Consider the following 13,467-nt stretch of genomic DNA (forward strand, 5'->3'; position numbering starts at 1 on the left):
AACGGAACCCTTATGGATTCGTCATGTCTGTCTGTCTGTCCGTCCGTATGTCACAGCCACTTTTTTCCGAAACTATAAGACCTATACTGTTGAAACTTGTTAAGTTGATGTATTCTGTGAACCGCATTAAGATTTTCACACAAAAATAGAAAAATCAAAACAATAAATTTTGGGGGTTCCCCATACTTAAAACAGAAACTCAAAAAAATGTTTTTCATCAAACCCAGGATACGTGTGGGGTATCTATGGATAGGTCTTCAAAAATGATATTGAGGTTTTTTTAACATTAGAAAGAAGGAAAGAAAGAAGAAAGAAGACTTAGATCTTGACATGTCTTTTAATAACCGCTTTTTTAAAAATCCGTAACTATTACTTACGAAAGCAAAATAATATATAAATGATCGTGTTGGATTATTACATATTTGTATTTGTTTTTATAATTGTTACATATTTTCCGTGACTTACTTTTAAAACGTGTTTTTTAAAAGACACATCAAGGTTGTTTACCTTATTTCTAATGCTAAAAAAAGCAACTATAGGAGGATAAATCTGCTAAACTAAATTCTCAGGTTAAAGTACTGTTCTAAAACGTTAACTACGCCGTTGTCGCACTCCATGGAGCTCGAGCGAACTGTTTGTTTGCCTCCACCTTAGCGTTACGCGAATTCCAAGGACCCAACATTAACACTAACTGTATGTATACATACACTACATACATGTAAACACTTATAATAACACTTCAAAATCTCGCGTTTTGTACACGAAAATGTACAGTGTTAATTATACGAACGGGTCTACGGCGTAATATTTAATTTCTTGTTTCTCTTTGTTTTTACCCTTAGAGCAGCCATTCTCAAAGTGTGTTCCGCAAAGCCTCTGTTGGGGTTCCGCGAAAATATACTTGTAATAATAAGAAAAAAAACAGCTCTTCGATAGGTATATCTGGTCCACAGTGATGAACGAACATTTTTAATTTGGGGTTCCGTCAAATATTTCCCTTGCCGAAAGGGTTCCGTCACCAAAAAAGTTTGAGAACCGCTGCCTTAGAGCATTTAATAACTGGACTTTTAGCCTTTTGGAGACCAATGACCGATATATCGGCACCGCAGTTCCAACGCTAAAAACGGATTTATGGTCACAGACCACAGAGCAACATAGACCTACGTGCATAGTTAATTATAATTGTTTGATAGAGTTAGACCAAGAATAGTCTGCAGCGATTTGCATAACCCACGCAGTGCAAGTGTTATTTGAAACGTCTAACTTCTATGAAATAATATAAATAACACACTGCGTGGGCTATCAAAATCGCAGCAGACTTTTCTTGGTGTAACTCTATGGCTTCGCTATCTATAGTAATAACACAATGTTAAAAACCGGATTCGGCTGTTTAGTCATTAACTGATAGTTTTAATAAACTGATAGTGACTATTTAAAAAACAAATCAAAATATTTAATAATAGTAACATTACGATAGAAGTGCGAAAAGTAGGGAATTCTCAACCAGTGGCGATACATACACAACAAATCGACACGAGGTATTGTACAACGTCTTACAAGGGCCCTTTAAATTTTCGACATAGCCACGTATTATGCTTATTACCGCTCTAGGACGGTAAAGTATATGTACTGTGAAATTATTTGATTTGAAGAGCGGTCTTATTAAAGTTTTGCTGTGTATTTACCGGTACCCTCACCATGAGTTTCGGCCTTAAACGCTAGCGACTGCGTTAACTCAAACGTAGTGCATCTCGCTTGCACCAATGTCAGTTTAAGCAGTCGCTAGAATATGTCAATGTCAAACCCGTGGTAAGGGTACTGGTTAGCATTCTTGTAACTACACAAAATATTTAGGGCAATGTAACTAATGTATTTAAAATAAAATAAATGTCAAACGTTTTTTATTGTAGACATATTTTTATCGTAAACTAGTGGAATATTGTAAATACTATTTAATGTAACAAATATATTTATAAATAATTTTATGTAATATTAAATTATGGCTTATTTAGTCGTTATGTTTTTTTGCACAATTTTATGTTTTTACCGCAATTTTGTATATTTTAGTTGTTAATAAATAATTGTGTGTTTTAAGTAGAAATAAATATTTATTTGTCTATAAAATATTAGTGCTTTTCTGTGAATATTTGTGACGTTATCTATGAAGAGGGACCTTATTGTCGATGGCGCTTACGCCATTATTAACGATGCTCCGATATAAATACAATGCCGCGCGACGTTATGCGGCGTAAGCGCCATCGACAATAAGGTCCCTTTTCATAGATAATGCCCCATATTGTCCTTTCCATTTGAAATTCTGATAAAAATGTCCTTATTGCAAATTAAGCATATGGACCCTTCTCTTTGGAATGCCACAAAATATTCCATCGCCGGGGATTGCCACGAACTTGGCAAAATGTCTTGAACCCGTCACGATTTTAATAGAGTTTCCACTCTTAATGAGTTCTTAATCTATTTTTATTTCTTTAAGAAAAACCTATTAACTACTTTACATCGGTCATTAGGATCGTCATATCCTGTTTGGGGTCAGTTTTTTTATGTAAAACTCCTACTCGCTCTCATTTCTTTATGGTATTACCTAAGCACAGACAAGACATCCTCCAGACTGAGCATATTAATAACGCTACCCCCTCTGCCACAAATATACGGTAGTTTTACCCCATTTTCTAGTCAAAGTGTCTTTGTGTGACGTCTGTAGCCGCCGTGCAGGTCAGGATCTCGACGACTCAAATAAAAAGCTTCGATTTGAAGTAAACTATTATAATTTCAATAGGTACTGGTTTTACAAGGGTTCCTCGACTAAACGGTTATATGTAAAAGTGGTGTGGTGATTGTATGGAGGCTGATGCAAGAGTGATTTGGCTAATTTTGAAAGTACAAAATGGTGGTTTAGATTTGGGTGCCTCTAATTGGCCGCGATACATAATATGTGGAGCGCTCCTATTGGTGCTTTAGAAAAAGCTTCCAAATACTAGCCGAGCCCGACGGCTGCGTTTAGTTACTGTATTATACAAATAAAGGTTGCGTTCGCAACAACGTCCGTGTCTTTGAACGGATTAATCACGGCACGGGACTCGCTCACCTCGTCCCCCGCACCCCGGTATTTTTGGCAGCATCGGTTTCATGAAATAATTGCTCTAAACTCCGTCTAGAGGATTCCTAGTCTATGTACCTAAGTCATCATCTTCCTCGCGCCTCATGGGAGCCTGGGGTCCGCTTGGCAACTAATCCCAAGAATTGACGTAAGCCTAATAGTTTTTACGAAAGCGACTCCCATCTGACCTTCCAGCCCAGAAGGTAAATTTATAGGCATTATTGGGATTAGTCCGGTTTCCTCACGATGTTTTCCTTCACCGACAAACGACTGATAAATATCAAAGAATAATTGTGACGTTCCACGGCAAAAGGTACCATATGGCGGCTGGCGCTTACGTCGTATAGCGCCGCAATAATATTGGAGCGGCGTTAATAATAGCGTAAGCGCCAACCGCCATAAGGTACCTTTACCCGTGGGACGTCACAATTATGTATATCGTAAGTACATGGGTAAGTTCCGAAACGGACGGGGTGGTCGTGGCAGCCCCAAACGGAGATGGCGGGATGATCTGTGGACAGCTTCCTCAACAATTGGCCGGAGGAAACACCAAATCAGGAGTCGTGGAAATCAAAAGGGGCCTTTTCCCAGCAGTGGGACATGGGACACTCAATTGGGCTAAAAAAGTTCCGAAAAGCTCGTTGGTACTCGTGACTTCTAAAGGCCTGTGCACACCGGCTGCGTGTGCGTGACGTGCACGTGCGCGTGCGGCGTTGTAGTATACAGATCCTTATGAGAGACGGCACACAGCTTGCGTGACGTGTGCGTGTGCGGCTCCAACATTTTAAGGCTCCTCTTCACGTTGGGCCAACGCCAACGAGGGACGCAGCCATGCGGTAGAATGAGATAGCAATATCACTTGCTCCCTCTAACGCATAAATGCGTCCCTCGTTGGCGTTGGCGTTGGAACAACGTGAAGAAGAGCCTTTAGCGCACGCACACGCGCACGTCACGCACACGCAAGCCGGTGTGGCTCGGCCTTAAATTGCAAGTCTTACCGCTATACCAGCGTTTGCCTTTCGTGTTACCACTGACTGTTAAAGTACTTATGTCAATTTTCTAACAATTACTTACACGAGCACCTACTTTCAGTATGTAAGTAATCTAGATTGCATTGAAAGTAATTTTATCCAATTATTGATATTTAATTGTTTAATTACCTTACACGTGGCGGAAACATATTTTTTTTAGGGTTCCGTACCCAAAGAGAAAAAACGGGACTTCGGGACACTTCGCTTCCACTTCGCTCTCCGTCCGTCTGTCTGTAGGGGGCCCACTGATTAAAAGTCCGCCGGACGGTATCGGCCTGTCAGTTAGAACAAAACTTTGACAGTTCCGAACAACTGACAGGCCGATACCGTCCGGCGGACTGTTAATCAGTGGGCCCCTCCATTGTCTGTCTGTCATGAACCGTTATAGCTAATAGGCAGTTGAAATTTTCACAGGTGATGTATTTCTGTTGCCGCTATAACAACAAATACTAAAAACTAAATAAAATAAATATAGGTATTTTTAAGTGGGGCTCCCAATCCCATACTTACAACAAACGTGATTAATAATCACTGTATAATTTGCCGTTTTTTGCGTAATGGTGCGGAACCCTTCGTGCGCGACTCCGACTCGCACTTGGCCGGTTTTTATTACCTTTTAAGGTAATTTTATGTCATGTTAAATGCGGACTCATAAAAAAGTTATACTTATTGTAGTCGGGTCATAGGTACACAGTCCCGGATTTACAGATCTATAGAAGAAGAAGAAGAAATAAATTTATTTAACATCTGGGTATAGAATAACACACAGAACAAGTTACATAAACTACTTAGGGCCCCTAAGTATAAGGCACTTGGTATGGCACTTAGAAATTAGGCCCTTCTCCATCTCAAAACCATTGCTAGGTTGCCAGGGTCCTTCTTAAGGGCCGGGCCTTGTGCCAAATTTTGGGTACGGAATGAGAAAGAAATTATCTGTCGGACTGATTGTGGCCGATTTTGTATGCTTGGCGTAATATGTTTGTTTACGCCACATTTATTTGGCCGTTTTTAGCGCTGTTTGAAGTAACCTAGTTTTAAAAACAAGAATATCGTAAAAAGCAAAACGTTCTGACACAGATGGAGTATTCCACGGGCGGTCCCGTACAAACGCATTCTATTTCGATTATTAGAACTTTTTTTCGGCGTTTTAAGCCGACGATTATATTTCTGACCATATTTTTGACCATTTGTTAAAAAAAAAAAATCCTATTCCTTTAAGGGGCCCACTGATTAACCTGTCAGAACAAAATTTTGTTCCGAACAACTGACAGGCCGATACCGTCCGGCTGACTGTTAATTAGTGCTGGGCCCCTTAATGGATGACTCACGTTAGACCGGGCCGTGTCCGGGCCGGAGCTTCCGACGCATCGTTTTCTATGGAAAGCATCACGTGATCGCCTGTCATGTCATAGAAAAGTAAGCGCCGGATAGAAGCACCGGCCCGGACAGGTCCCGGTCTAAAGTGAGTCATGCTTAAATCTTCAGAAAACTCGTAAACAATTTCATGGAATGCTCCAGATACTGGTAAACAACGCCATGTGAGTATTAATTATCTAATCTGTTTGTCCGGAACCTAAAAATACCACCTGTTTTTGACCTCAGTGGCGTCTGGGTATTTATATCGCGTGGGATGTCCGTTTTGACCCTTGCCGAATGGAAGTTAGCCTTTATGCTTCTTTTTTTAAGAGGATAGTGGCCGACCGCTGTTCCATACAAACGTAGGCTCCATTTTCCTCCCTTATTGACATTGTAGAAATATACTGGGTCAAGCAGATCTTGTCAGTAGAAAAAGGCGGCAAATTTGAAAAATGTAGGCGCAAAAGGATATCGTCCCATAGAAAATTTGAATTTCGCGCCTTTTTCTACTGACAAGATTTGCTTGACCGTCTATAGTTATTTGTTTTACAAGGGGGCAAAGTTGTTGTTTAACCGCTCGTGCTAATGTTGATACCCGAGCAAGCGAAAGATTCCAAAATTGAACCACGAGCGTAGCGAGTGGTTCGAAAAATGGAATCTTGAGCGTTGCGAGGTTGAGGTCTTGAGGTTGAGCGTTCAAAGCACGAGGGCTAAACAAAATTTGCCCCCGAGTGAAACACAAAATTTTTCACCACACCAACCCGAACAAAATATTAAATGTAAAATATCAAACAAAATCAAACCAAATCAAATCCAAGTGAATGTTATTAAATTTTTATCATCCAAAATCATCATTTAAAAGTCAATTCTACCAGCAAACATATGAAAACAACTCAAAATTTGCATTTGATTACTTTGCCTCACATGTGAATAAAATGCAACTTTGCTATCAGTTTTTGAAGTGCAAAGTAGGTATGCCTTTCCGAGCTGGTGTGTTGAAAATATTTTTACACACGACCCCAAGGCAGAAAAGCGATGGTTCGATGTCACGAAGGAGATAGCGTAAAGCGTAAACGGGCTCACACGAGACGACGCCCAGGATCGCGCAAAGTGGAGGAAATACAAGTAGGAAAGCGGACCCTGGCGAAGACCGGGATAATGCTAGGCTAAAACGCTTTATTATTTTCTTTTTTGATATTTCTATGGAATTTGTTTTTCGCTCTTAAGACTTATAATAATCGAAAAACATTTAATTTTATAAAAATATTTTCCATAATGTCCAATACGGTAGAGGAAAATGGGGACTACGTTTGTATCAAGAACCGGTACCCTTTCCTCTTAAGGTTCCGATGCAAAATGCAAAACTGATATTAAATGCATTATTTTATTGGAAAAAGCCACGACCGCATTTTTTGTCAGTTATTTATGCCCTATAATTATCACCTTTTCATGTTCAGAAAACCCATATACGTACGAGAGAACATCTTGTGACGTTCGATGGGAAATGACTCACGCTAGACCGGGCCGGGCCCGGGCCGAGGCGTACGACATGTAATTTTCTATGACGGCTTTTCGGTGATCACGTGGTGCTTTCAGAATCAGAATCATTTATTTTGCTAGAACATTACACAGATGGTACAATTTGTCATGTCAGTAGATGGGTTACATGAATGCATGTTCTGCCACACTTGGCATGCAAAACTTACACTAAGTAATATATTTAGCCTAAGTTTACGATAAGTCGATAACATTTCATTTCTATAACTAATAATTTGATAATTCGGAAGCTAAGAAAATTATTATTATACAAAATATAATATTTTTATTAGTCATACAATTTCTCAAAATATTCCTGCAAGGAGTAATAAGGTCTGTTCAGTAAATAACATTTTAGCCTTTTTGTGAATTCATTTAAATTATTGCACTGTTTTATGTCATTACTTAAAAAATTATAAATTTTGATTCCATTGTACTCAATACTTCTTTTAAAATGTATATAATTATTTGATTTTGGTAAAATAATATCGTTGTTATTTCTTAAGGCTTTCCATAGTAAACGAAGCTCCGGCCCGGCCCCGGCCCGGTCTAACATGAGTCATCCTTGTACAGTCACCACACGGGATAGCACCGCATTGATATTGGAGCGTTGTTAATAATGGCGTAAGCCATAAGCACAGAATAAATAATATATAATACCACCGTACAGAAAGGAAACTTCCTACAAAACCGAAGTTTGACAGCGGTTCAGGTTCGAATCATGATATCCCTTTCTAATATATGGCATCCCTTTCGGCTATTTATATAGAGTTGTCAAAATTCAAGCCATTATCTTATCTGTTGTCGTGCACGCAAAGGGACGTCAGGTTGTATTAACCCTAATAATTGCTTGGGGAAATGCTTAGCCGAGCGGAGCCGAGTTTGGCCGAAGTCAGGAGTTTCGCATCCCTGCCATAAAAGGTACCTTTCGAGGAACGTCACAGTATGTTATTTATAAGAGCGTTTACACATTGTCCGATCCGATATCGGATGTCGGAAGGAAGAAAAATGTTACCTGTTAATATACTTACACATGTATGTTTCTTTATATTTATTTATGCATTTAATATTTTTTTATTACAAAAAAACGATAAATAACGCTAAAAAGGCGGACTTAATGCCAGTGGCTGTCCTGCAGCTGTTTTTGTCATAGGCGCTTCCGATATCCGATATCGGAAAGGCGCTTCCGATAAATTCAGCCATGTCGGTGCCTCCCGTCAGCTGTCGGACCGATAATATTTGTTTGTGTGCGTATTTGTAGCCATAATGTTATAGTGTGCGTGACCGCTAAAGTCGGCGCCCCGCCTTCGCCGACTGGGCTATAACCGCGAAAATCGAAGTTCGCAAATTGCGGGGATTTTACTCCGTCACACTACCCTAGTAGCATTTTCGTTGGGGCCCACGGTGCCAACGGTAGGGAAAACGTTGGGATGAGGTTCGTTCCGTAGCCAACGTTAATTTTGTATTGGCCCACCATCGCATTTACCAACATTCGCTGTGGCACAGATGCCCAACAATGGGCCTTTGTGTATTTTGGTACCGTTGGCTAAACAACGATAATATTCGTTGGCCCAATGATGACATATATCGCATTTACCAACATTGGCAGTGGCAGTGATGCCCAACAATGGGCCTTTGTGTATTTTGCTACCGTTCGCTAAACAACGATAACATTCGTTGGCCCAATGGTGACGAATACCGCATTTACCAACATTGGCTGTGGCACGGATGCCCAACAATGGGCCTTTGTGTATTTTGGTAACGTTGGCTAGTCAACGATATCATCCGATGGCCCTATGATGACAAATATCGCATTTACCACCATTGGCTGTGGCACTGATGCCCAACAATGGGCCTTTGTTTATTTTGGTAACGTTGGCTAATCGACGATATCATCCGATGGCCCAATGACGACAAATATCGCATTTACCAACATTGGCTGTAGCATTGATGCCCAACAATGGGCCTTTGTGTATTTTGGTAACGTTGGCTAATCAACGATATCATCCGATGGCCCAATGATGACAAAAATCGCATTTACCAACATTGGCTGTGGCACTGATGCCCAACAATGGGCCTTTGTTTATTTTGGTAACGTTGGCTAATCAACGATATCATCCGATGGCCCAATGACGACAAATATCGCATTTACCAACATTGGCTGTAGCATTGATGCCCAACAACTGGCCTTTGTTTATTTTGGTAACGTTGGCTAATCAACGATATCATCCGATGGCCCAATGACGACAAATATCGCATTTACCAACATTGACTGTAGCATTGATGGCCAACAATGGGCCTTTGTGTATTTTGGTAACGTTGGCTAATCAACGATATCATCCGATGGCCCAATGATGACAAATATAGCATTTACCAACACTGGCTGTGGCACTGATGCCCAACAATGGGCCTTTGTTTATTTTGGTAACGTTGGCTAATCAACGATATCATCCGATGGCCCAATGACGACAAATATTGCATTTACCAACATTGGCTGTAGCATTGATGCCCAACAATGGGCCTTTGTGTATTTTGGTAACGTTGGCTAGTCAACGATATTATCCGATGGTCCAATGATGACAAATATCGCATTTACCAACATTGGCTGTGGCACTGATGCCCAACAATGGGCCTTTGTTTATTTTGGTAACGTTGGCTAATCAACGATATCATACGATGGCCCAATGACGACAAATATCGCATTTACCAACATTGGCTGTAGCATTGAGACCCAAAAATGGGCCTTTGTGTATTTTGCTACCGTTCGCTAAACAACGATAACATTCGTTGGTCCAATGGTGACGAATACCGCATTTACCAACATTGGCTGTGGCACGGATGCCCAACAATGGTTCTTTGTGTATTTTGGTAACGTTGGCTAGTCAAAGATATCATCCGATGGCCCAATGATGACAAATATCGTATTTACCAACATTGGCTGTGGCACTGACGCCTAACAATGGGCCTTTGTGTATTTTGGTACCGGTGGCTAAACAACGATAACATTCGTTGGCCCAGTGAGCACAAATATCGCACTTACCAACATTGGCTGTGGTACTGATGCCCAACAATACCAGTTGAGTTTGCTTGTGGCGTCACTAGATGGCGTTACTGTCTCCAAACATCGAAGTTATAGTTATTTTTTCGATTATTCCGGATACAATCATAATATTTTTTAAAAGTAACATATAAATCTAATAGCAATAACTATAAAATTTATACATAAATTTAAAAAATTGTATTTTACCAACATTTTCTCAATTTAAATCTCAAAAAACATAAATCTCGCTTACGAAGTTTTGAAGTGCGGTTAGTATATATACAAATTAGAGTGTATAGTAAGTGTACTTGCTTCGGCAGTACATATACTAAAATTGGAACGATACAGAGAAGATTAACAACAACTGCTGCCTAGGGCCTTCATGTGGATACAACCAATGCCTACCGTAGTGTAATTGTAATATTTATCAGCAAAGGCCCAACGTCGTATTACACAACCACTTACCTAACGTAGGGTAACTGTAGGACTCGTAAACAAAAGCCCATTACATAATTAAGACTGTAGGCCCACTATAAATTACACAACTATTTACCTACGGTAGTATTGTAAGAATCCTACACAAGGCCCAACGTTAAAGTTACAATGTTGGCCCTTTGTGGGACAAGCTGTGTTGGGCCTTCAACCTGGTGCACGACTACCTACCGACCTACCTGACTTGCCGATGGGTAATTGTTGAATTTGCAAACAGAAGCACAACGAAAAAATTGCCCTTTTTTATTTTTTTGCAGTTGGCCCTACAGCAAGCCATACGGCCAAATATAACAATTAACCAACCATCAAACAAATGAGTATAGGCCCAACCACGGCCCAACCAAAACCACCACCGTTGAATAATTGTATGATTTATTTAAATAGGCCCAACGAAAAAATTACTCTAATGGCCCTGTGTTGGGAATCTTTGGGAGGGCCTTTGTCGAGGGCCCTCCAGCAAATCGTACGGCCAAATGTAACAATTAACCAACCATCAAACAAATGTGTATAGGCCCAACCACGGCCCAACCAAAACCACCACCGTTGAATAATTGTATGATTTATTTAAATAGGCCCAACGAAAAAATTACTCTAATGGCCCTCTGTTGGGAATCTTCGGGAGGGCCTTTGTCGAGGGCCCTCCAGCAAATCGTACGGCCAAATATAACGGTTGCCCAACTAATACGTAAACAAAGGCCCAACAAAATCCCTACAAGAAAATGCTATTAGGGTAACTACGCCTTCATGGAGAAAAAGAGAAAGATCCCCGCAATTTGCGAATTTCGGTTTTCGCGGTAGCCGCTCTGACTACGCGGATGTAGGATCCTACATCCGATATCGGGTCGGACAGTGTGAAAACGCTCTAAGGGCGTAAGTATATATATATAGAGTCTCGTAAATGTGTATCTGTAGTGTTGACTGAGATAAGACCGTCAGTTTGTGTGTCTCTTCCGCGCGGGCGACCGTATACTTACATAATTTGCTACGTAAACTCACAAGTTATATTATTACACGATTATTTAGTTGTGTTATTACGAATATAATTATTTTGAAAGTTTAATTAAAAATTTAGAAAAAAGACAATTTTTGATAGTTTCGAGTGAAGTGAAGTTTTGAACAGTGAGTATTTAGTTTTTTTTTTATTTATGATTACCGTAAAATTGGGTGAGTAGGGATTGCGAGGAGAGTCGGGTTATGAATGGGGAGAGAAGGGATGACAGGGGTGAGATGTTTTTTAAAGGCTACAGCTGCCTAAATAATGTATTCCTATTACAAATGGAGCTACAGTAATATTTATAATAAAAAAATCGAGTCCACAACGTTTCAAAATCACCTTTTGTATGAAATCCCATCTCACCCCAACTACGAGGGACTACGGGGAGAGGAGGATTTTGTGTTTATCTTTAATGTTATGAAATGGAACTACCTAAAATCATAAAAAAACTAAAATTAATTAATTAATTAAATTAACTTTGCATAAAATGTAATCGAGGTTTGAATATCATCAGTTGCGTCCCTACTTACCCCATTTTACGGTACTCTGCTTCAAACAGATGAACAGATGCTGATGACGTTATTTTTAATTTAATTATTAGAGATGCAACGGATAGTTGTTTGGCCGGATACCGGATATCGCATATTCGGCCTGACCATCGGCCAGCGGAACTATACCTACATTTCGGTTTTACAGGTGCGCATTCTGCAGGTTTGACCTGTTTCCTAGTGAACATTCGCGCGAGGACACATTTCTAGGTTCGAAATGAGTGCGCGTGCAAGTCAGTGGAATTATTAAATTGTTTTAAAATAATAAACAAGTACGATTATAACCGTGTCTGTTTCTTAAATCCAATTTGTTTACTCCGAAATCAAGCAATGTTACTATCCGGTATCCGGCCGGATAGTATAGGTCACTATCTGGTATCCGGCCGGATATTCGAATAACGGCCGGATAGGCCGTATACCGGATGATAACCGAATATCCGGTGCATCTCTAATTGTATTATTCTTATGAGTAATAAAATTCTTTAAACCTAACAAAATGGTTGGGATTCGTTAAAGTCGTTTTTGGTATCGTAATACTCGTAAGTATATAAGTATGCGTAGTTAAAGCCATTAGTTCGTTTTCTTAATTACGATTTCCTAATTGACTACATAAGTGGAATTATTTTTCGCTGTTTCATAATTAATTATCAAAGAAGATTTTTTTCTGTTTTTGTAATCGAGTACTTTTTCTTCGTTCGTAGTTAATTAGTAAACTCATTACTTTATTCATCTTTCATAATTAATTATTCAAGGGGCCCACTGATTAACAGTCCGCCGGACGGTATCGGCCTGTCAGTTAGAACAAAATTTTGACAGTTCCAAACAACTGACAGGCCGATACTGTCCGGTGGACTGTTAATCAGTGGGCCCCTTAAGGGGCTACCCCACGCCAATGACCTTCGATCTGAATCCCTTAGTTTTCTAATGTTTTTTGTAGCTTGTGCCAGTGTGCGTCATAATCATCATATCAACCGACAGACGTTCACTGCTGAACATGAGTTTCCCCGATTGTGGCGACCCTTGGGGCAGAATATCAGATATATTTAAGATATCAGGGTAATTCATTTTACTAAAAAACCGGTTTTGTCTTAACGCATCCATAATTGACCCAATGTTTTATTAGTTTAGGGGTCATCCATTAATTACGTCACACGAATTTCTAGGTTTTTTGACCCCTCCCCCCCTCCTTGTCACACTTGGTCACATTTGGCAAACCCCTCCCCCCTAGTGTGACGTCACATTTTTTCTACGAAATCGCCAAATCGAATTAAGTAAGCACCTAAGTATTATTAATATTTTATCAAAATATTTTTGACGATATAAATATTAGTAATTTTAAAACCCAAAACTGCTAA

The sequence above is a fragment of the Cydia fagiglandana genome, chromosome 27, assembly GCF_963556715.1.
Source record: "Cydia fagiglandana chromosome 27, ilCydFagi1.1, whole genome shotgun sequence".
Classification (NCBI taxonomy): domain Eukaryota; kingdom Metazoa; phylum Arthropoda; class Insecta; order Lepidoptera; family Tortricidae; genus Cydia; species Cydia fagiglandana.